At 37.3% G+C, this 21,519-nt stretch overlaps 3 long non-coding RNA genes across 3 annotated transcripts; all 3 read right to left on the bottom strand.

Moving 5' to 3' along the window:
• Positions 1-179: 179 nt before the first annotated feature.
• Positions 180-6,379, bottom strand: LOC130010913 (uncharacterized). The gene is made up of 4 exons (XR_008786202.1): positions 6,300-6,379; positions 4,466-4,537; positions 2,657-2,692; positions 180-1,009 (listed from the first exon to the last, which is right to left on the bottom strand). It is a non-coding gene; the product is annotated as an uncharacterized LOC130010913 (long non-coding RNA).
• A 6,103-nt stretch (positions 6,380-12,482) lies between these two features.
• LOC130010912 (uncharacterized) lies at positions 12,483-18,820 on the bottom strand. Its single transcript, XR_008786201.1, has 3 exons — positions 18,712-18,820; positions 14,700-14,782; positions 12,483-12,585 (listed from the first exon to the last, which is right to left on the bottom strand). It is a non-coding gene; the product is annotated as an uncharacterized LOC130010912 (long non-coding RNA).
• Positions 18,821-19,518: 698 nt separating this feature from the next.
• On the bottom strand, positions 19,519-20,688 carry LOC126812423 (uncharacterized). The gene is made up of 3 exons (XR_007675924.2): positions 20,602-20,688; positions 19,922-20,007; positions 19,519-19,654 (listed from the first exon to the last, which is right to left on the bottom strand). It is a non-coding gene; the product is annotated as an uncharacterized LOC126812423 (long non-coding RNA).
• Between the last annotated feature and the right edge of the window lie 831 nt (positions 20,689-21,519).

Here is a 21,519-nt window from a genome sequence, read left to right as displayed (position 1 = left end):
TCCATCTAAACGACTAGACAGCTGTCCTTGTCAGGCCCTCCGTCCTGCATCACTGAGAGGGGGGAAACCACGCCGGAAAATCTGGATGAACTTTCTCGGCCAATGCAGGAATCGAACACCCGACCTCCAGGCTAGTGAGCCAACATCTTACCCACTTAGCCACCGTGACCCCCGTGACGTTACTAAGTTGTCAAATCGATTAATAAAGTGTATTCTTAACAAAACACAACACAAGGTATGGATAAAACTACTTCTCTATTATTTAGTAACGACGTTTCGTGACACATACCGGTCACGTTTTCAAGTTAATGATACATATCCATCTAGTCAGCCTATTTATACATATTTTGACATACACCAAGCTAATTTATAATAAGAAGAAACCATTAAAATAAATAAAGTATAATTACATTGAATAGAGTAATAAAGATTGTAATAATATTGCTAGAATTTTTGCTCTTGAAATTAATTGTGGCAGTATATTTCATTAATTAATATCTTTGGCAAGTTGGTAGATTCCCACATATGTAGTGTGTACTAAATCAACTTATGGTATAAATGACATATTGTTATATAAAAAAGAGTTATTTAACCATAACATGTGTCTATAAAATATCACAGAGAGTACATGTGCAAGGAAAAGTACCATTGCCTCATTCGGTTTAAAGTAACCAATCACGCCGTGCAGAGGGAAATGTAAGAGAGATGGCGACGTTTCTGTCCATCTTCGTCGAATTTAATGATTTCATTTAAAAATGGAGAAGCTAGGTTAAGCCCCACGTGACCAGCGCCGTGTTTAGGATAATAACAATTAATGTACAGTACACATCGGTTTTTGGCACCATCCGAAGGACTAGCAACTATTTCCTGCCAAGGTTCTCAGTCATTTACAACATGTAGCGTGGCATTTATCCCGTTTGTTTACAACAGTACTCACGTGTCGGATGTCATCTGTAATTACTTCCTTTAATTTTGTTCTTTCACCCTCATCGATATTCAGTGTTTGAGACTGAAATTAAAAAAACCAACACATCACTGCACTTAATTCATATCAATGAATTAATTAAATTTACATAACCATAATTACAATTAAAGAGGCATTATTCAAGAACTAAATCTTTCTATTGCAGGTCTTTCTTTACATGTTATGTAAATTATTAATTAGACATTTATTAACATGACATGACCACAATTAACTCTCAATGCCATCGGGTGGCTCCGATTATAAGACGATTATAATGGTTCGGCCATTTAATGATTTCATTTAAAAATGGAGAAGGTAGGTTTAGCTTCGAGTGACCAGCACCGTGGTTACGATAATAACAATAAATGTACACATCGTGTCAAAACTACAAACATTAAAAATTCATTCAAAATTAAGTTATTTAAAATAAAGTTTCAATATATTCATTTTGTATTATCTATTTTTGAACTATTACAGCAAGAACCATCAGTTCTTTATCTAAATCTAAGGTATTTGTTTCGAGCTTTGTAAAATCCTTGAAAACCACTAAAATTTTTACGACTGTAGAAAGTTAAAGCCGTTATATCTCTGTGACATTAGAGATGCATTATGTAAGATTGGATAAAGAGCTGGCAGTTCTCGTTGTAATAGTTAAAAAAAAGATAATGAAAATGGAATATAGTGAAAATTTCAGTCAAATTACTTCATTCTGAAAAATAGCCGAGTATCGATTGCAATTGCCACCGTTATTACGATAGTAAACACAGTCCCAGTTATCTATTTTTAAATTAAATCATAAATTACCAATCGTTATTAAATCGGTTGAAAATCAAAAGCATTCGATGGCGTAGAGCGCTGATTATTGTCTTGTCATGTTAATAAATGTCTAATAATTTGTATAAACTTTTAAGGCCTAAAGAATGACCGGCAATAGGCAGATTTAGCTCTTGCATAATGAATGTTTAATCTAATGTGTTTGGAATATGGAAAACTAACATGATCAAAAATGTTTCTAATGATGAGTGTAGCATTGTCGGTCGAATATGGAAAGAGAAACCACCAAAGCTTACCAGATCCACAACATGCGACACCGTATCTTCAACACATGCTTTGTTTTGTCTTTGATCGCCTAGGTATGACTTCCAATATAGTGTCACTGCTCTTAATTGTATTACTTCGCGTTATACGGCAACTGAACCGTATAATTATTATATATCAGAAACACAAAGATTTTCTGATATACATTTTGACATCAAGCAGGATACACAGACTACTTAAAACTCTGACGTCATATCTGGTAAATTTCCAGCAAAGTTAATGCACTGTATTTCGTTAACCTATGGGTCATTTTAATATATCAATATATCATCTATTTCCGTTGTATTACGTGATGTCTATCTAATAGAGAGAGAGGGTTTAATGTCCACTCGACACAAACTAGGCCATTAAGTCTGTCATTGAGTCAACTCGCGTGGTTTCGAATCCCCGGTTGTACGTGACAAGGAGTAGGGTCGCCTGTCCAACCTTATGGGTTTTCTCCAGGTCTTCTGGTTTCCTCCCACTACTAAAGACCCCTACGCGCAAGCGAATTATTGAAATAAAATTGAACCATGTGTTAGTCCCGAAATGACCTAGTTTGTGTCGAGTGGACGTTAAACCCCATTTCTCTCTCTCACACATAATAATACTAACCTCATCAGTGTTATCTCCTGTTGACGTCGCTTCAGTCTAAAAATAAAATCATTCAAACAATACTTATTTATTTTTGATCCATTATACAAGTATTTAAGAAATTTTGTGATGCTTGCTTACTTGACCGTGGCTAATCAGATCAAACAGGAAATTTAATTAAGGATGTTGAGCAATCTAAATTGCACGTTTTAAAGCTAGCACTATAATTTCTGTTGATAAGATATGCTATTTTTTTGTTATTTAGGGTGATAAACTACATATATTAATCATCAAAAAAAAAATACCAATTTTATTTACCAACTATGTTCCAAACTTGCCCAAAAGCATGATTTTTTTCAGTTATGCCAGCATGGATTTTCATCGAATTACAATTCCAAAAAAGCAAAAGATACGGAACAAATTTTTGGCTATAGGCTGTGGTTTGTCTGGTATCCATGGAAACGCAAAAAATGAATATTAGTTTTCTTGGAAATTCTATTAGTACATGCTAAAAAGAGATATCGACTGTTTATTATCGCAACAACGGTACTTGTTATTCGATACATAGACTCGATTCGCCATTTTTAAATTCCAATCATTAAATGGCGACTGTGTTTAAATCCCCGCCATCCGATGGCCCAGAGAAACAGATTTAGCTCTTACATAATGCATCTTTAAGTGAATGACGTTACTAAAATGAAATGAAATGGAGTTTAACGTCCTACTGTTCTGCTCCAACCTGGGCTAATGAAGACGGGCATACGCCATACAGTGTGCTATGAGGGAAATTTTGCCCGGGCAGCGGGACTGTGGCCTACTCTTATATCGAATTCCAACTGTCAAGGGATCTTTTACGTGCACGCCAATGTGTACACGGGACCTCGGTTTTTCGTTCCATCTAAACGACTAGACAGCTGTCCTTGTCAGGCCCTCCGTCCTGCATCACTGAGAGGGGGGAAACCACGCCGGAAAATCTGGATGAACTTTCTCGGCCAATGCAGGAATCGAACACCCGACCTCCAGGCTAGTGAGCCAACATCTTACCCACTTAGCCACCGTGACCCCCGTGACGTTACTAAGTTGTCAAATCGATTAATAAAGTGTATTCTTAACAAAACACAACACAAGGTATGGATAAAACTACTTCTCTATTATTTAGTAACGACGTTTCGTGACACATACCGGTCACGTTTTCAAGTTAATGATACATATCCATCTAGTCAGCCTATTTATACATATTTTGACATACACCAAGCTAATTTATAATAAGATGAAACCATTAAAATAAATAAAGTATAATTACATTGAATAGAGTAATAAAGATTGTAATAATATTGCTAGAATTTTTGCTCTTGAAATTAATTGTGGCAGTATATTTCATTAATTAATATCTTTGGCAAGTTGGTAGATTCCCACATATGTAGTGTGTACTAAATCAACTTATGGTATAAATGACATATTGTTATATAAAAAAGAGTTATTTAACCATAACATGTGTCTATAAAATATCACAGAGAGTACATGTGCAAGGAAAAGTACCATTGCCTCATTCGGTTTAAAGTAACCAATCACGCCGTGCAGAGGGAAATGTAAGAGAGATGGCGACGTTTCTGTCCATCTTCGTCGAATTTAATGATTTCATTTAAAAATGGAGAAGCTAGGTTAAGCCCCACGTGACCAGCGCCGTGTTTAGGATAATAACAATTAATGTACAGTACACATCGGTTTTTGGCACCATCCGAAGGACTAGCAACTATTTCCTGCCAAGGTTCTCAGTCATTTACAACATGTAGCGTGGCATTTATCCCGTTTGTTTACAACAGTACTCACGTGTCGGATGTCATCTGTAATTACTTCCTTTAATTTTGTTCTTTCACCCTCATCGATATTCAGTGTTTGAGACTGAAATTAAAAAAACCAACACATCACTGCACTTAATTCATATCAATGAATTAATTAAATTTACATAACCATAATTACAATTAAAGAGGCATTATTCAAGAACTAAATCTTTCTATTGCAGGTCTTTCTTTACATGTTATGTAAATTATTAATTAGACATTTATTAACATGACATGACCACAATTAACTCTCAATGCCATCGGGTGGCTCCGATTATAAGACGATTATAATGGTTCGGCCATTTAATGATTTCATTTAAAAATGGAGAAGGTAGGTTAAGCTTCGAGTGACCAGCACCGTGGTTACGATAATAACAATAAATGTACACATCGTGTCAAAACTACAAACATTAAAAATTCATTCAAAATTAAGTTATTTAAAATAAAGTTTCAATATATTCATTTTGTATTATCTATTTTTGAACTATTACAGCAAGAACCATCAGTTCTTTATCTAAATCTAAGGTATTTGTTTCGAGCTTTGTAAAATCCTTGAAAACCACTAAAATTTTTACGACTGTAGAAAGTTAAAGCCGTTATATCTCTGTGACACTAAAGATGCATTATGTAAGATTGGATAAAGAGCTGGCAGTTCTCGTTGTAATAGTTAAAAAAAAGATAATGAAAATGGAATATAGTGAAAATTTCAGTCAAATTACTTCATTCTGAAAAATAGCCGAGTATCGATTGCAATTGCCACCGTTATTACGATAGTAAACACAGTCCCAGTTATCTATTTTTAAATTAAATCATAAATTACCAATCGTTATTAAATCGGTTGAAAATCAAAAGCATTCGATGGCGTAGAGCGCTGATTATTGTCTTGTCATGTTAATAAATGTCTAATAATTTGTATAAACTTTTAAGGCCTAAAGAATGACCGGCAATAGGCAGATTTAGCTCTTGCATAATGAATGTTTAATCTAATGTGTTTGGAATATGGAAAACTAACATGATCAAAAATGTTTCTAATGATGAGTGTAGCATTGTCGGTCGAATATGGAAAGCGAAACCACCAAAGCTTACCAGATCCACAACATGCGACACCGTATCTTCAACACATGCTTTGTTTTGTCTTTGATCGCCTAGGTATGACTTCCAATATACGGCAACTGAACCGTATAATTATTATATATCAGAAACACAAAGATTTTCTGATATACATTTTGACATCAAGCAGGATACACAGACTACTTAAAACTCTGACGTCATATCTGGTAAATTTCCAGCAAAGTTAATGCACTGTATTTCGTTAACCTATGGGTCATTTTAATATATCAATATATCATCTATTTCCGTTGTATTACGTGATGTCTATCTAATAGAGAGAGAGGGTTTAATGTCCACTCGACACAAACTAGGCCATTTCGGGACTAACATATGGTTCAATTTTATTTAATTAATTCGCTTGCGCGTAGGGGTTTTTAGCAGTGGGAGGAAACCGGAGGACCCGTAGAAAACCCACGGGGTTGGTTAAGCGACCCTACTCCTTGTCACGTACAACCGGGGAATCGAAACCAGTTGACTCAATGCCAGACCTTATGATACAGCGCGCACGTGCTAACCATTTGGCCATCCAACCCCCCTACTTCTAATAAAGCTTGTTTACGAATTTGAAAGCAATATTAGTTCGAGGTCATCATATTGCTATAAGAGGTATAATGTGTTATATCGAATTGTGCAATGTCTGTTTTATTTAAGTTTGGTTTGCTTGATCTGTGTTTAGCGATGCATTTATCCTGTCTGTTTACAACAATTCTTACCTGGGTATTGTCACCTTTAGTTTCTTCTGTTCTTTCACCCTCATCGGTATTCTCGTTTTGATACTGAAATTTAAAAACACAGTAAAATATCAATTAATGTTCTGATAGAAAAATGTAATAAAATTTTAAAATTTCGACAACAAAAACACATTAAAATATCAACTGGAGTTCTGATAATTAAAAAAAACCAGGAATGATGTTTAAAATCTTAACTACGGTTTTTTGGAATTTGAATATTTAAACGACGTACCCTGAGCTCCTATGCCCTGGTACTCTAAATTTCTTACAACATGCCCTGAAGCTAGGGTAGCAAAAAGATCATACAAGTTTATAATAATACTAACCTCATCAGTGTCATCTCCTGATCGCGTAATTTCAGTCTAAAAATAAAATCATCCAAACAACATATTTTATTTTTGATTCATTATACAAGCTTTTAAATATTTTGGGGGTTGGATGGCTTAGTGGTTAGCACGTGCGCGCTGTATCATTAAGTCTGTCATTGAGTCAACTCGCGTGGTTTCGAATCCCCGGTTGTACGTGACAAGGAGTAGGGTCGCCTGTCCAACCTTATGGGTTTTCTCCAGGTCTTCTGGTTTCCTCCCACTACTAAAGACCCCTACGCGCAAGCGAATTATTGAAATAAAATTGAACCATGTGTTAGTCCCGAAATGACCTAGTTTGTGTCGAGTGGACGTTAAACCCCATTTCTCTCTCTCACACATAATAATACTAACCTCATCAGTGTTATCTCCTGTTGACGTCGCTTCAGTCTAAAAATAAAATCATTCAAACAATACTTATTTATTTTTGATCCATTATACAAGTATTTAAGAAATTTTGTGATGCTTGCTTACTTGACCGTGGCTAATCAGATCAAACAGGAAATTTAATTAAGGATGTTGAGCAATCTAAATTGCACGTTTTAAAGCTAGCACTATAATTTCTGTTGATAAGATATGCCATTTTTTTGTTATTTAGGGTGATAAACTACATATATTAATCATCAAAAAAAAAATACCAATTTTATTTACCAACTATATTCCAAACTTGCCCAAAAGCATGATTTTTTTCAGTTATGCCAGCATGGATTTTCATCGAATTACAATTCCAAAAAAGCAAAAGATACGGAACAAATTTTTGGCTATAGGCTGTGGTTTGTCTGGTATCCATGGAAACGCAAAAAATGAATATTAGTTTTCTTGGAAATTCTATTAGTACATGCTAAAAAGAGATATCGACTGTTTATTATCGCAACAACGGTACTTGTTATTCGATACATAGACTCGATTCGCCATTTTTAAATTCCAATCATTAAATGGCGACTGTGTTTAAATCCCCGCCATCCGATGGCCCAGAGAAACAGATTTAGCTCTTACATAATGCATCTTTAAGTGAATGACGTTACTAAAATGAAATGAAATGGAGTTTAACGTCCTACTGTTCTGCTCCAACCTGGGCTAATGAAGACGGGCATACGCCATACAGTGTGCTATGAGGGAAATTTTGCCCGGGCAGCGGGACTGTGGCCTACTCTTATATCGAATTCCAACTGTCAAGGGATCTTTTACGTGCACGCCAATGTGTACACGGGACCTCGGTTTTTCGTTCCATCTAAACGACTAGACAGCTGTCCTTGTCAGGCCCTCCGTCCTGCATCACTGAGAAGGGGGGAAACCACGCCGGAAAACCTGGATGAACTTTCTCGGCCAATGCAGGAATCGAACACCCGACCTCCAGGCTAGTGAGCCAACATCTTACCCACTTAGCCACCGTGACCCCCGTGACGTTACTAAGTTGTCAAATCGATTAATAAAGTGTATTCTTAACAAAACACAACACAAGGTATGGATAAAACTACTTCTCTATTATTTAGTAATGACGTTTCATGACACATACCGGTCACGTTTTCAAGTTAATGATACATATCCATCTAGTCAGCCTATTTATACATATTTTGACATACACCAAGCTAATTTATTGATGTATAATGTATAATTACATTGAATAGAGTAATAAAGATTGTAATAATATTGCTAGAATTTTTGCTCTTGAAATTAATTGTGGCAGTATATTTCATTAATTAATATCTTTGGCAAGTTGGTAGATTCCCACATATGTAGTGTGTACTAAATCAACTTATGGTATAAATGACATATTGTTATATACTATTCAAAAAAAGTAGGGGATATTTGATTTTTAAGTGTTATTAAAGTCACCTAATGAAACTGACGAAGAAACAAATGACAAAATGAAATGAAGTTCACATTCATTGATTTATTCCAAATGATCGTTAGACTAAGTAAGGCACAGACTGACCATTATAAGGGTAAAATGATACCCGGGGTCAAACAGCAAAGTTACCACAGCATCACAACCAAGTCAGTAACGGGTAAATCCTCCTCTGTTTGCCAAACAAGCATTGATCCGACGTGGCATACTCCTAATGAGACGTCTAAGGTCATTTTAGTCCAGATTGTCCCATTCCTGTTGTAACGCAGCAGCAAGTTCTTGGACATTGGCAGGACGTTGTTGACGTTGACGTAACCTCTGTCCAAGCATGTCCCAGACATGCTCGATGGGGGAGAGGTCGGGACTCAGTGCTGGCCAAGGTAATGTGGTGATGTTCTGTTGTTGGAGGTAACCTGTAACGATCCTGGCCCTGTGACATCTTGCGTTGTCATCCTGGAAGATGAAACGGCGGCCATGACGTCGTGCGAACGGCACAACATGGACTGCCAAGATGTTGTCCCGGTAGTACTGGCCTGTAACACGCCCTGCAACAACATGTAAAGCCGTTCTTCCAGCAACAGTGATGCCTCCCCACACCATAACAGAACCACCCCCAAATCGATCATGTCTGATGACGTTAACGTCTTGGAAGCGCTCGTTTCGACGACGCCACACCCTCCTACGTCTGTCCAAAAAATCAACTGTGAACCTTGACTCATCTGAAAACATCACATTGCTCCAGCGTCGATTATCCCAGTGTTGACGATCCCTACACCAACGACGTCTTGCCTGAATGTGATGATCTCTCAAACAAGGGATCACGCGAGGACGTCGGGCGCGAAGGTGACCCCTATGCAGTCGATTCCGAATCGTCTGGCCACTCACTCTCACACCAGTGTCTGTTTGAAGACGAGCGCTGATCTGATTTGCTGTGATGACACGATTTCTCAAGGCCAAGGTACGGATAAATCGATCCTGGGCTTGAGTTGTCGCCCTTGGTCGACCTGAGCGTGGTCTGTCCTGTACAGATTGTGTATCACGGTATCTGGACCATAGCCTGCTTATGACAGACTGAGAAACATTCATCGTCCGCGCCACAACCGCCTGTGTTGTGCCGATCTGTAGCATGCCAAGGGCACGTAACCTTTCATTTTGGGTAAGCCGACGCATATCAAAATTTGTTTTCTGGTCACTAAAACAATTAAACTGATGTTTCCACCCTGGAATTCAATGCCACAATGACTGTAACATTCAAAGTCAGAGTCGTGCAAATCTTGGGTTGGACCCCCATGATGATCCCAAGCATCACCTGCATTCCATGCGGTAGCTATTGGTGCGTTTGGGCGTCACATGTAACTGGAAATGTTTCTTCTGTTAGGTTCTATAGTGACTTTTTTCGTAGTCATTTGCATATTTTAGTATTATGCCCCCAAAATCAAATATCCCCTACTTTTTTTTAATAGTATATAAAAAAGAGTTATTTAACTATAACATGTGTCTATAAAATATCACAGAGAGTATATGTGCAAGGAAAAGTACCATTGCGTCATTCGGTTTAAAGTAACCAATCATATCGTTAATTACACAAGTTCAGGGCCATGATCACGCTTTATTGTGCATGATATTCATATGCCTTTTAAAAGAAACCGTGGAACTCTGTAAGTCAGACTTCTATTAGGTTCCTTTATGTAAATTATTTAACCACTCCCTCGTATCGAAAACAGTACCGAATATCTGGAAATTTGCCAATGTAACTGCCATATTAAAAAAAGGTGACCCATCAGACTGCGGAAATTATAGGCCCATATCACTACTTAGTATCTTAGTTAAAATATTCGAAAAATGCATTTATAAAAATGTCTTCAACTTTCTAAGGGAGAATTATGTTCTAACTAACCTCCAGAGTGGCTTTTTGCATGGGGATTCTAGTGTTTACCAACTTACCGATATTGCACACTACTTTTGTCAAGCCATCGACCAGGGATTCTACACGAGAGCAGTGTTCTGTGACATAAGTAAAGCTTTTGACAGGGTCAGGCATGCTGGACTCTGTCACAAGCTTGAAGCTGCGGGGATACGGGGAGACATCCTTCAATGGTTTCACAACTATTTAGAGGGAAGAACACAGTCTGTTGTTACTGGGGGTGTCTCCTCCTCCCCTCAAACCATCCCCTCTGGCGTGCCACAGGGCTCTGTTCTCGGTCCTCTCCTTTTTCTCATTTATATAAATGATATTGTAAGTAATATCACATCAAATGTTCGACTCTTCGCTGACGACACTTCCCTTAACCTAGAAATTGATGAACCTACCAAATGCGCGAATATTCTAAACAATGACCTGGACAAAATTAATTCATGGGCTAAATCATGGCTGGTATCCTTCAACCCACTAAAGACCGAAACACTAGCACTGACAACCAAACAAAATCCTATTTTACCTACCCTTACTCTAAATGGTGTTCCTATCACGGAGGTCCCACATCACAAACATTTAGGTCTAACTTTTCAACAAAATTGCAAATGGAACAAACATATTAACGACATTATCGAAAAAACCAGCAAATCTGTCAATTGTTTAAGATCCCTTAAATACAGACTTAACCGTAAATCATTACAAACCATCTATACCTCCTTCATCCTACCTCATTTTGATTATTGTGACATCATCTGGGACAGCTGCGCAGACCAACTAGCTAACAAATTAGAGCACCTATAACTGGATGCACTTAGGTCCATATGTGGTGCTGTAAGGGGTACCAGCCATAGACTGTTATATAAAGAAACCGGTTTTATTACGCTAAAAGAGAGACGCAGAAGACATAAACTCAAACTCATTTATAAAATTATAAACGGCCTTTCTCCATCTTATCTTCATGATTTAATCTTGACAAAAAGCGCACCTTATAATCTCCGAAACATAAACCTACCTGAATATAAATGTAAAACAAATATTTACTATAATTCTTTCATACCATCGTCAATTAGAGAATGGAACAAGTGCAGACACAAAAAATTCATTATCTCTAAATATCTTCAATTCGAAACTAATGGCTCAAGATTCAACACCACCAAAAACCTTTTCGTTTGGATCCCGCACAAACCAAATTATTCATTCTAAACTGCGTCTCTCTTGCAGCAATCTAAACGGACATAAATTTTTACGTCACATTTCTGACAATCCATCCTGTAAATGTGGACATCAATTTGAAGACACTGAACATTTGAATTGCTCCTTATATTCAGACGCCCGAAATAAAACAATAAATAATTTATCGACTATTCATCGAAACACGGAATTGACGACGTGGAAAACTCACTCAATATTTTTAAAACTGTCCACTCGTTTTTCGAAATCACCAGACGGTTCCAGGGACAACTATAAACACTCATTGTAAATATATTTTCACTATAATCATACTTGCACGTGTACATTGATTATCTATTTCTAAAATGTAAATACATGTATCTATATCTGACAGGGAGAGGGGTTTAATATAGGCTATGCCTGTTCCCCAATCCCTATTCAGATACAAATCTGAATAAAATACTGCTTATAAAAAAAAATTAGATTCCAGAGAGCTTCCATCTGAGTTCTTAGACAGCCGCAAGGCTGGCTAGGGTGGAGAAATGGTTTTAGCTAGTATTGTTATATATTATGCTTGTATCCATATATGTATTCGGCTATGCTATATAAAATGTAGAAGCGAACTGTTGCATTGTTATTCCTGGTAAGACAAACGTCTTAAGAAAAGAATAAGAAGTAAATACACAACGTGAAGCAGAAGTAAAGACAGCTAGAGACAAATTCTAGACGATCACAAGGCTACAGAAATATGTAGTAAGAAAAGATGCATGGGTCGTATGTAGGATGTGGCGACCGGTTTCCGATAACACCCGCTCTCCACGTCAGACAAAAGACCTATGGTGCTACACGATTTAAAGATATACAAACCTCCGCAATCTGTGAACTGACCACAATGAAGTTGTTATTTGATCCAGTTTGAACATTACTACAGTTACCATGGACGTGAACTGGGTAATCCTGGGATTTGCCCTGTTTAAATACATGGACATAAATTTATGATAAACATTTAAAGTTGTCAGGAGTGACATATACAAATGAAATAAAACAAGCCAACAGTGAGGCTGATGTCCCCACGCTGAAATCCCAAAATATAAAGATGACAAATATTAATTAATTGTACATTTATTTTTTCAAAAGTATCTAGAAATCAAACTGATTATCTATAATTAGTCTAAGCATAAAATGTTCACGATCAAAATCAGTCAAGGTTTTGAAGTACCTGGAAGTTAAACTACACGCTAAGTTTCATCACTATCCATCAGTTAGAATCAAAGTTATCTTATCCAAAAGCATCGACAAATGAAATTACTCAGCTCTGCTTAAATTTAGCGGGAAATGTTTATAATTGAACTCCGTCAAGACATTCAGATAATGAACATCAAGTTTAAACATTCTACCATAATTAAAAGTCTTGACCAATCAAATTGCTTATCGCTACTTAGCCTAAGCAGCAAATTCTTATCATCGAACTTGGTCAAGGTATTGATACAATAAATCTTTACTCGGAGTTTTGTCGCTCTTACCAAAGTAGAACCAAAGTTATGATGTTCGAAAGTCTCAACCAGCCTAATTGCTTATCTCTGCTTATAGTGGAAAGCGCGCATGATTAAACTCTGTCAAGACATTCACCAAATAGACACTTACACTAAGTTTTAAATTCTACCTCACTTAGAATGAGAATTGTTGTGTTCCAAAGTCTCGAACAATCAAATTGAAGTCTCTACTTTGCCCAAGTGAAAGTGTTCAACACCAAAATATGTTTTAAGATAATGATGTAATGAAACTATGCACTAGGTTTCAACACTATCACTCAATTAGAATCAAAGTTGTCAAAGTCTTGACCAATCAAATTGTTTATTGCTCTGCTTACCTGAAAATGCTCATTATCGAACTTAGTCAAGGTATTGATGTGATAAAAATATACACCAAGTTTCAACACTCTCACTTATCGAACTTAGTCAAGGTATTGATGTGATAAAAATATACACCAAGTTTCATCACTCGCACTTAATTAGAACCAAAGTTATCGTGTCCCAACGAATCAAACTGCTTATCTCTGCATTATCTATTTTTGAACTATTATCTAAATCTTACATAATGTATCCTTAACTTATACCTACTTTATTATCGAAAATAAAAGTAGGGATCTACTTCCAGTAAGGTATTTGTCCTTGAAAACCACTAAAATTTGCACGTCTCGTAGATTGAAAGTTAAAGCCGTTATATCTCTGTCCCATTAAAGATGCATTATGTAAGATTAGATAAAGAGCTGACAGTTCTCGCTGTAATAATTAAAGAATAGATAATGAAAAGGGAATATATTGATATTGAAAACTTCAGTCAAATTACTTCATTCTGAGCTAAGTTACAACTATTTGGATTTGATGAATAGCGGAGTATCAACTGCCATTGCTACTGTTGTTACGATAGTAAACGGTCGTTTTTGTGTTAGTTCACAACAACGGCTAGATGAATGAAAAAGGGTCATATATAGTGAAATGAAATGAAATCGGATTTAGCGTTTTACAGTTCTGCACAAACCCGGCTAATAGACGGATATATGTCATTTCTTGTGCTATGGGGGGCATTTTTCCCGAAAAGTGGTACTACGGCTTATTTTTATTCCGATTTCTAACTGTCGTGGGTTCTTTAATGAGCTATCAGTGGAACATACAAGAGAGCGCGGTTTTTTATACCACCGGGACGGCTAGAGGCTATTCCTTGCCTTTTCATTCACCCAGCAGGTTGAAACCAGGCCGAAAAATCCGTTCCTGGTGAGTGGACCAGCGACAAACTCCCCAAGCTACCATGGCTGCCATAAAGTGGCAATAAATTTGAAAAACATAAGAACAAACTCAATCTGAATAAAACACAGATCCTATTTCGTTTCGGTTTTTTTTGTGTTTTTTTTGGGGGGGGGGGGATTATATAGTTCAATATTTCGGCTTACTTTTCTTTTCTACGCTGGTTGATGTGAGGGATTAGCCAATGAAACGGTCTTGTAAAATAGATATAACCGGTGAGAAAGTATAAGAAAATGAAACGATATATAGATCTATAATCTGATTGGAACAAATTACAACCTCAGGTGGACAGTTCGCCATCTTTGTTTAATACCATGAGTTTGAAATGGATGTTTGGTTGAACAATTCATGCAGAGTCGTCACTACAATAAAAAAAAAAAACAATACATAATTATGATCATGTACACAGTAATCCTGAAAGAGCTAATTATGTGTTATGCTTGCCAGGGGGAAGAGAGAATTGGGGTTTAACGTCCACTCGACACAAACTAGGTCATTTCGGGACTAACATATGGTTTAATTTTATTTCAATAATTCGCTTGCGCGTAGGGGTCTTTAGCAGTGGGAGGAAACCGGAGTATCCGGATAAAACCCACGATGTTGGACAGGCGACCCTACTTCTTGTCACGTACAACCGGGCAATTCAAAACCACGCCAGTTGACTCAATGACAGGCCTTATGATACAGCGCGCACGTGCTAACCATTCGGCCATCCAATCCCCCTCTTATCGAAGGCAACGACGCACAATAAACATAGTTAAAAGGAGCAAAACCTTTAACTCAGTATTCTACATAATATTAGAAATTAAAAACACGGGTCCTATATCCAATATTTAAGACACAATTGACATTTTATAATCAGTACACGAGTCGTGTATTCAATGGTTTCGAGTGCCATTTGTAATGAACAAATAAAAACATATCCTACAAGACAGTGTGGAGGTAATTAGAAATGCCTGATTCACAAGCAACAAAATAATAATTTTAAAAACATGTAGAATGGACTTAGCAGGCGTAAACTATATTGTCGTTCAGTTTGGACTAATCGCCTATTTCACCGAACATAACCGATTAGCAATTGCAATATATATATTTTTAACTGACTATAAATCACTTTATATACATTCATATTACATTAATATGTGCTTTTAGACCACATTTCGTCTATTGTAAGGTTCTGCAGAATCGAGTCATGCTCTCTTTAAAGTGTTGATTCAAGATGGAGTATAAACATCAGGGGCCGGTTGCTCAAAACTCAGCTAATGTTTAGCTTGTTAACGGTCCGTTAAATTTTTTTAGCTGGAAAGTCAATTTCTTTATCCGTTAGCTAACGGACTGAACGAAGTTAATCCAAGGGAAGACTGTACAATATACATGTATAACAAGAAACTGAAGAAAGTGAGACGTACTGTGCAGTCTGTTTACAAGATAACTGTAGAATTTCCTACAGAAAACACTATACAAATATACTATAGAATACTGTATTATTTTCCTTTGGAAATTTTAGCATAAATCTGTAGGAAAAATTAAGGGATTTGCACTACAGAAACTGTAGAGTATCTGGGGCAATTATTTCCTACAGGCCCCCAAAATTATGTAGAATACTATAGAATTTCATCCTATAGAAACTGGGATAGCCCATTATAGTATGCCGCTATGGTTAATCAAGGATAAATACGATTAGAATTTTAAGGATTTTTTTTCGCCAATTCTAAAAAAGAATCGCCAGTACCCCAAAACTTTATCGCCAAAATTATCGCCAAAAACTAAATTTAATCGCCACTTTCATAATTTTATCGCAAATTGCGAATTTGGCGACCGACAGTGTGAGCCCTGCCCCCACCTCAACCCTCTAGAATGTTCTATAAAACTACACAGGTAATCTATAGGACTTTTTGCTAAGGGTATACTTAAACTGACAGCCCACTAATGCCATCGTTAAACAGATAACGTAGCCCAACACCTCCGTTAACGACTTGTTAAAATTAGGGGGACTTCTCTCCGTTAAAGAAAACGAACCGTTAACTCCTTATTAAACAGGGGGCCACGGTGGCTAGATGGTTAAGACGCTGGTTCGATCCCTGCATTGGCCGAGAAAGTTCATCCAGATTTTCCGGTGTGGTTCCACCTTGTCAGTGATGCAGGACGGAGAGCCTGACAAGGACAGCTGTCTAGTCCTTCGGATGAGACGAAAAACCGGGGTCCCGTGTATACATTGGAATGCACGTAGAAGATCCCTTGGCGGTTGGAATTCGATATAAGAGTAGGCGATAGTGCCGCTGCCCGGGCAAAATTCCCCTCATAGCACACTGTATGGCGTATGCCCGTCTTCATTAGCCCAGTATAGGAGCAGTAGGACGTTAAACCCCATTTCATTTCATTTCCTTGTAAAATAGCCTAGTGCCGCTCTTCACCTAAACTGTTTTATATATACTATAATACGGACTCTTGCTAAACTGGTCCAATGAAACAGTTTTAATGTGTAATGGTTATACAAAGAATGAATACAATTTATGAAAGATTTCACAAAGTAACATACATTAAAATCCGTTTAATTGTAAGGTTTGTGGCTGACTGCACAGCACCATAATATAATATAGCTCCTATAATGTATTACACTCTTCCCACACACTGGTCTAGATACTGAAAGACATTCCTCAAAGTGGGTAGGCAACCGTATCATAGTAAATAAACGGTTTCACAACTTCAAAAAGAAATATATACCGTTAATAGTAAATGCAGGGGAGGAGGGGGAACATCACACACAAAAAATTACACAAGGAAGTAGTGCCGCTGTCCGGGCAAAATTTCCCTCATAGCACACTGCATGAAGTAAGCTCGTCTACATAAACGCAGTCGGAGCAGAACAGTAGGACGTTAAACCCCATTTCATATCATTTCCGTTTACGTCATCTGCATAATCGAGTTTTAACGACCAAATTGTCAATAATTCTTTTATGTGTACGATTTCGCGTTAAACCCTCCACTCTGTAGCTGAAACTGGGAAAACCCGCTGGAAAATAGCGGGGTATTTTCTCGAAAACACCGGGATAGAAAACCTATTAACCTATTTACTAACCTACATTGGCCTCTATATACATTAAATATAGCTTACGTGAGTCGCATACGCTAACAAAATACTTTGAAAATCACAAAAGGGTCTACGTTCCAGTTTACTGATACAATAAAATGTTTTTTGTTAAATTTTCACAAAGTCATGTCATAAATATTGTAGATCGACGTAACCTTGTATATTTTACCCACGCTAACCTCACTACATGTGTATAGCTAGCAATCAAGTTGATGACAACGATAGGTGATTATTAGAAATGATTCGACATTTCTGTAAGTTTGTAGGGGGTAGGTAGCTATTTGTATCATTGGACTTTCTCGAAAATAGTGTATTTAAAAATGACTCGACATTTCTTCTCCAGTTTGTAGGGGCGTAGGTGGCCGAATGGTATAATGAATCTTTTGTTTTAAAACTAATTAAATCGTCTGCTGCTATATCATGACCATTATATCCTGTTCAGACTCCTGTTCTTCAGGACTGTCTAGACGAAGTTATTCCAGTTTTGACCAATATTATTAATTCTTGTATATCATCCTCTACTATTCCCAACGTTTTCAAACAAGCTTATGTTACCCCTTTAACTAAACAGTTTACACTGGATCCTAGTGTTTTTTAAAAATTGCAGACCTGTCTCTTACTTAAGTTTTATTTCTAAAGTATTGCAGAAATGTATTGCTTCTCCGATAAAGGACCATCTAGATGAAAAATGTTGTTCACCCCTTCTCAAAGGCTAAATCTATTCCACATGGAGATTTCCCAAAGGTCAGGAGATGTAAACAGGGTTAGGGCACATGGTTGTTGCCGAGGATTGTAGGTTAGGGTAAGGCTTAGGGCTAGGTCTTGGGTTAGGGTTAGGGTTAGCGCTAGCCCTGTTTACATCTTGTGACCTATGACGAAAGCTGCAGGCGTGCAAGCATGTGAAATAATCTACCCTATCTTTGCATTCTTTGCATAATCGGATTTCGTATGTAGAAGATCAAGTGTCCGATAAGATATTTGTTTTACTTTGCAAAGTGTCCTATTTAAGTCGACAATGTCACTTCGATACTTTTACTCGTAAAGAGAGATCAGTGCATATAGGTATAATTGTATTACTTACTCCTAAACAAGGATCAAAATTTGTCTGGTCATTGTGTTACGAATATAGTCATACATAACATTGTTTATAAAACTCGAACTTTAAAATAAGAAACACGTAATGTTATGTAATATGCCTACCTTTTGTTGGTGCTGAACAGCATGACTGACAGTTCCCTCTTCTTTCCATTGGGACTAAGGATTGCCGATTCGGTGGACAGTGAATTCGGGTAAGTGAATTCAAGTTTGTTATAAGTAGGTCATCTATATTTAGCTCGTGGTTTTTTACAAAGCAAGGTCAACGTTTTAAAGCGCATGAAACATATTAAAACGTAATTATGGCCGGGTTTTTGGGGGGAATACCCTTTTACTGATCATGACTTCCCATTGAGTCTTCCCAAAGATGCATTATGGGAGATTAGATAAAGAACTGGCGGTTCTCACTATAATAAGGGAATGTGCGGATTGATTCACTCTGAACCGAGAATTTAGCAATTGAATTTTAGGCCTAGCCTCGATCGGTTCATTCCCATATCGCGACTCGCCGAGTTTTAGGGGAAAGGGGTTGAGTGGCCAAGAACAATAGACCCAAGCTGAAGGATAAAACTAATTAAGCAGATAATTTTGGGAGCATTTATTTTTTTTAACTTCATAACAACCTTTAACACATAACATAACATGATTTTAACTTTTTGCACGCATAAAGTTTCCAACATAGTCCAAAAATTCTAACAAATTCATTCTTCCTTGTTCATATGTTTCGAATCTTCATTCGGTGTATTTTTTTTCTTTTTAGGTGGTTGTCGCTGGCCACTTGAATACTGCAATAACTGAATTTCAATCGTCTTTTGCTTTTCTTGCAAAAATGCCATTACTTCAAAAATATTAGGATGAGCTTTTCCAGTTAATTTTTTTAGGCGTCCGTGACATCCCTCTAATGAGTTATTGGTTTTTCGCGTGGTTTGGTTGTGGTTCCATTGTATCCATTGTATCTGTGGCCGTCTAACCATTGCGTAACAGTCAGTTGTCTATTTTTTTCATTATCTGGTACTTCGGCCATAATTTGAATCCATGCTTCGTCAATCTGCAAATAAAAGAAAGATACATATAAATTGTTTATATTTGAACTTTTCTCCAAATACATTGACCATAGTGAAAATAACACCCTCTCCATTCTACATCAGGAAAAACTGCTTCACTAGCATTCTTTGCCGCCAACTCAAAGTCCATCTAAAAAAAAGAAACATATTTGGGCCATACTACTATGTTATGGTATTAGATGTAGAATACGATATATGTAGAATACGATATTAATCGGTGTATTGTTTACATTGATTAAAAATATTCTTACCTGAAAATGGATGGTTGAAGGTTGAAACCGTTTTTATGTGCCACTTGCTTCAAAAGTTCAAAGGCTCTCCGGTATGTTGACTGTCTCTTGTCAGGTAAAAAGAAAAAAATGGAACAGAACGATCTTGGACTATATTCATTTTATTAATTAGTGCGTAAGTTGAATTCTGATAAAAATCAATTTAAGTGAACTATATCAATAATGACTGGTCTCTGCCTCATTAACGCTTTTAATCCGTTTTAACCCATCAAAGAGTGCTGCGGTCGGCTTTCCAAATTCTGGTGAGTCAGCGATACGGGAAGACCTCCCTCGATCACCCTCTCTCTCTCTCTCTCTCGTCGTTTGTGTCGAGTGGACGTTAAACTCCGCCTCTCTCTCTTGAAAACGCTAAAATAGATTTATTTAGCTCGCGGCTTTCTGTTCTTACATCTCGTCCAACCTTGTGGGTTTTCTCCGGGTCCTCCGGTTTCCTCCCACTGCTAAAGACCCCTATGCGCAAGCGAATTATTGAAATAAAATTGAATCAGATGTCAGTCCCGAAATGACTTAGTTTGTGTCTAGTGGACGTTAAACCTTATTCTTCTCTCTCTCTCTCTCTCTCTCTCTCTCTCTCCCCCTCTCTCTCCCTCCCTATCTCTCTCTCTCTCTCAAACTCGAAAATCAGAATTGTGGTGTCTTACCAACTGTCTCCCTGTGTTAATTCTGGGTTATCTCCCTTTTAACCCTGGATCGCGACGGAATGCTTTTCCAACCTTGATCGACGCCAGTCCACATATTTATGTAGACTATTTATGTGACCTTGACGACATCTGCTAGAAAACTTATATTTTGACCTAACCTAAAAATAGTAAAGCAAATGTAGTCTGAATCCTTATATACAATGTTCGCTGGAGTGGTCCCCCTTATATTACATGTCCCGTGTGTTCCTGGTTGGTTATTATCTATCAGGGAAAACACAAACATAACGGTATGTATATGCACGCCGAGCGTGTTACATAATCTCATTCTCAAAATGTCCAATACTATTTTTAATAACACAGACCATTAGTAATATTAAAAGAAATTAATTTTCGTGCATACTATTGTCTTTTTTCAGGTTCAAACTTAACACACATCATTTTGCCGGTCACGCTCCGTTCAGACGGCTATAAATAAACTACTTTTAGCCAGGGGAGTGGATACAAGCGATACTAGCTAAACTGTTCTGACAGCGCTGGTCAGTTGTTATAGAGTTACAGTCTAGGCTTGAAGGCCCTACTGTTCTGTACAGAACGGAGGGCACAGCAACGAACAGGATCTAGTCGTTAGGATGGGACGACGACCGATGTTCCATTCTCAGTTGGAATTCGAAATAAAAGCAGGCCTTAGCGCCTGGCAAAGGTGTTCTTTTATGTCCGTCTTCATTAGCCCAATCGGTGTAGAACAGTAGGACGTTAAACCCCATTTCATCTCATTTCATTTCAAAGCCTGGTAGGTAGCAAGATTTTTTAACTGATTTGGTTGCCACACCGTTATGTTCAGACAACAAAGATTAGATAAACGAGCTGACAGTTCTCGCTATAATAGTTTTAAAAAGATAATGAAAAGAGAATATACTA

This window comes from Patella vulgata, chromosome 2, assembly GCF_932274485.2.
Source record: "Patella vulgata chromosome 2, xgPatVulg1.2, whole genome shotgun sequence".
NCBI lineage: Eukaryota > Metazoa > Mollusca > Gastropoda > Patellidae > Patella > Patella vulgata.
This window is presented reverse-complemented; position numbering and strand designations above follow the sequence as displayed.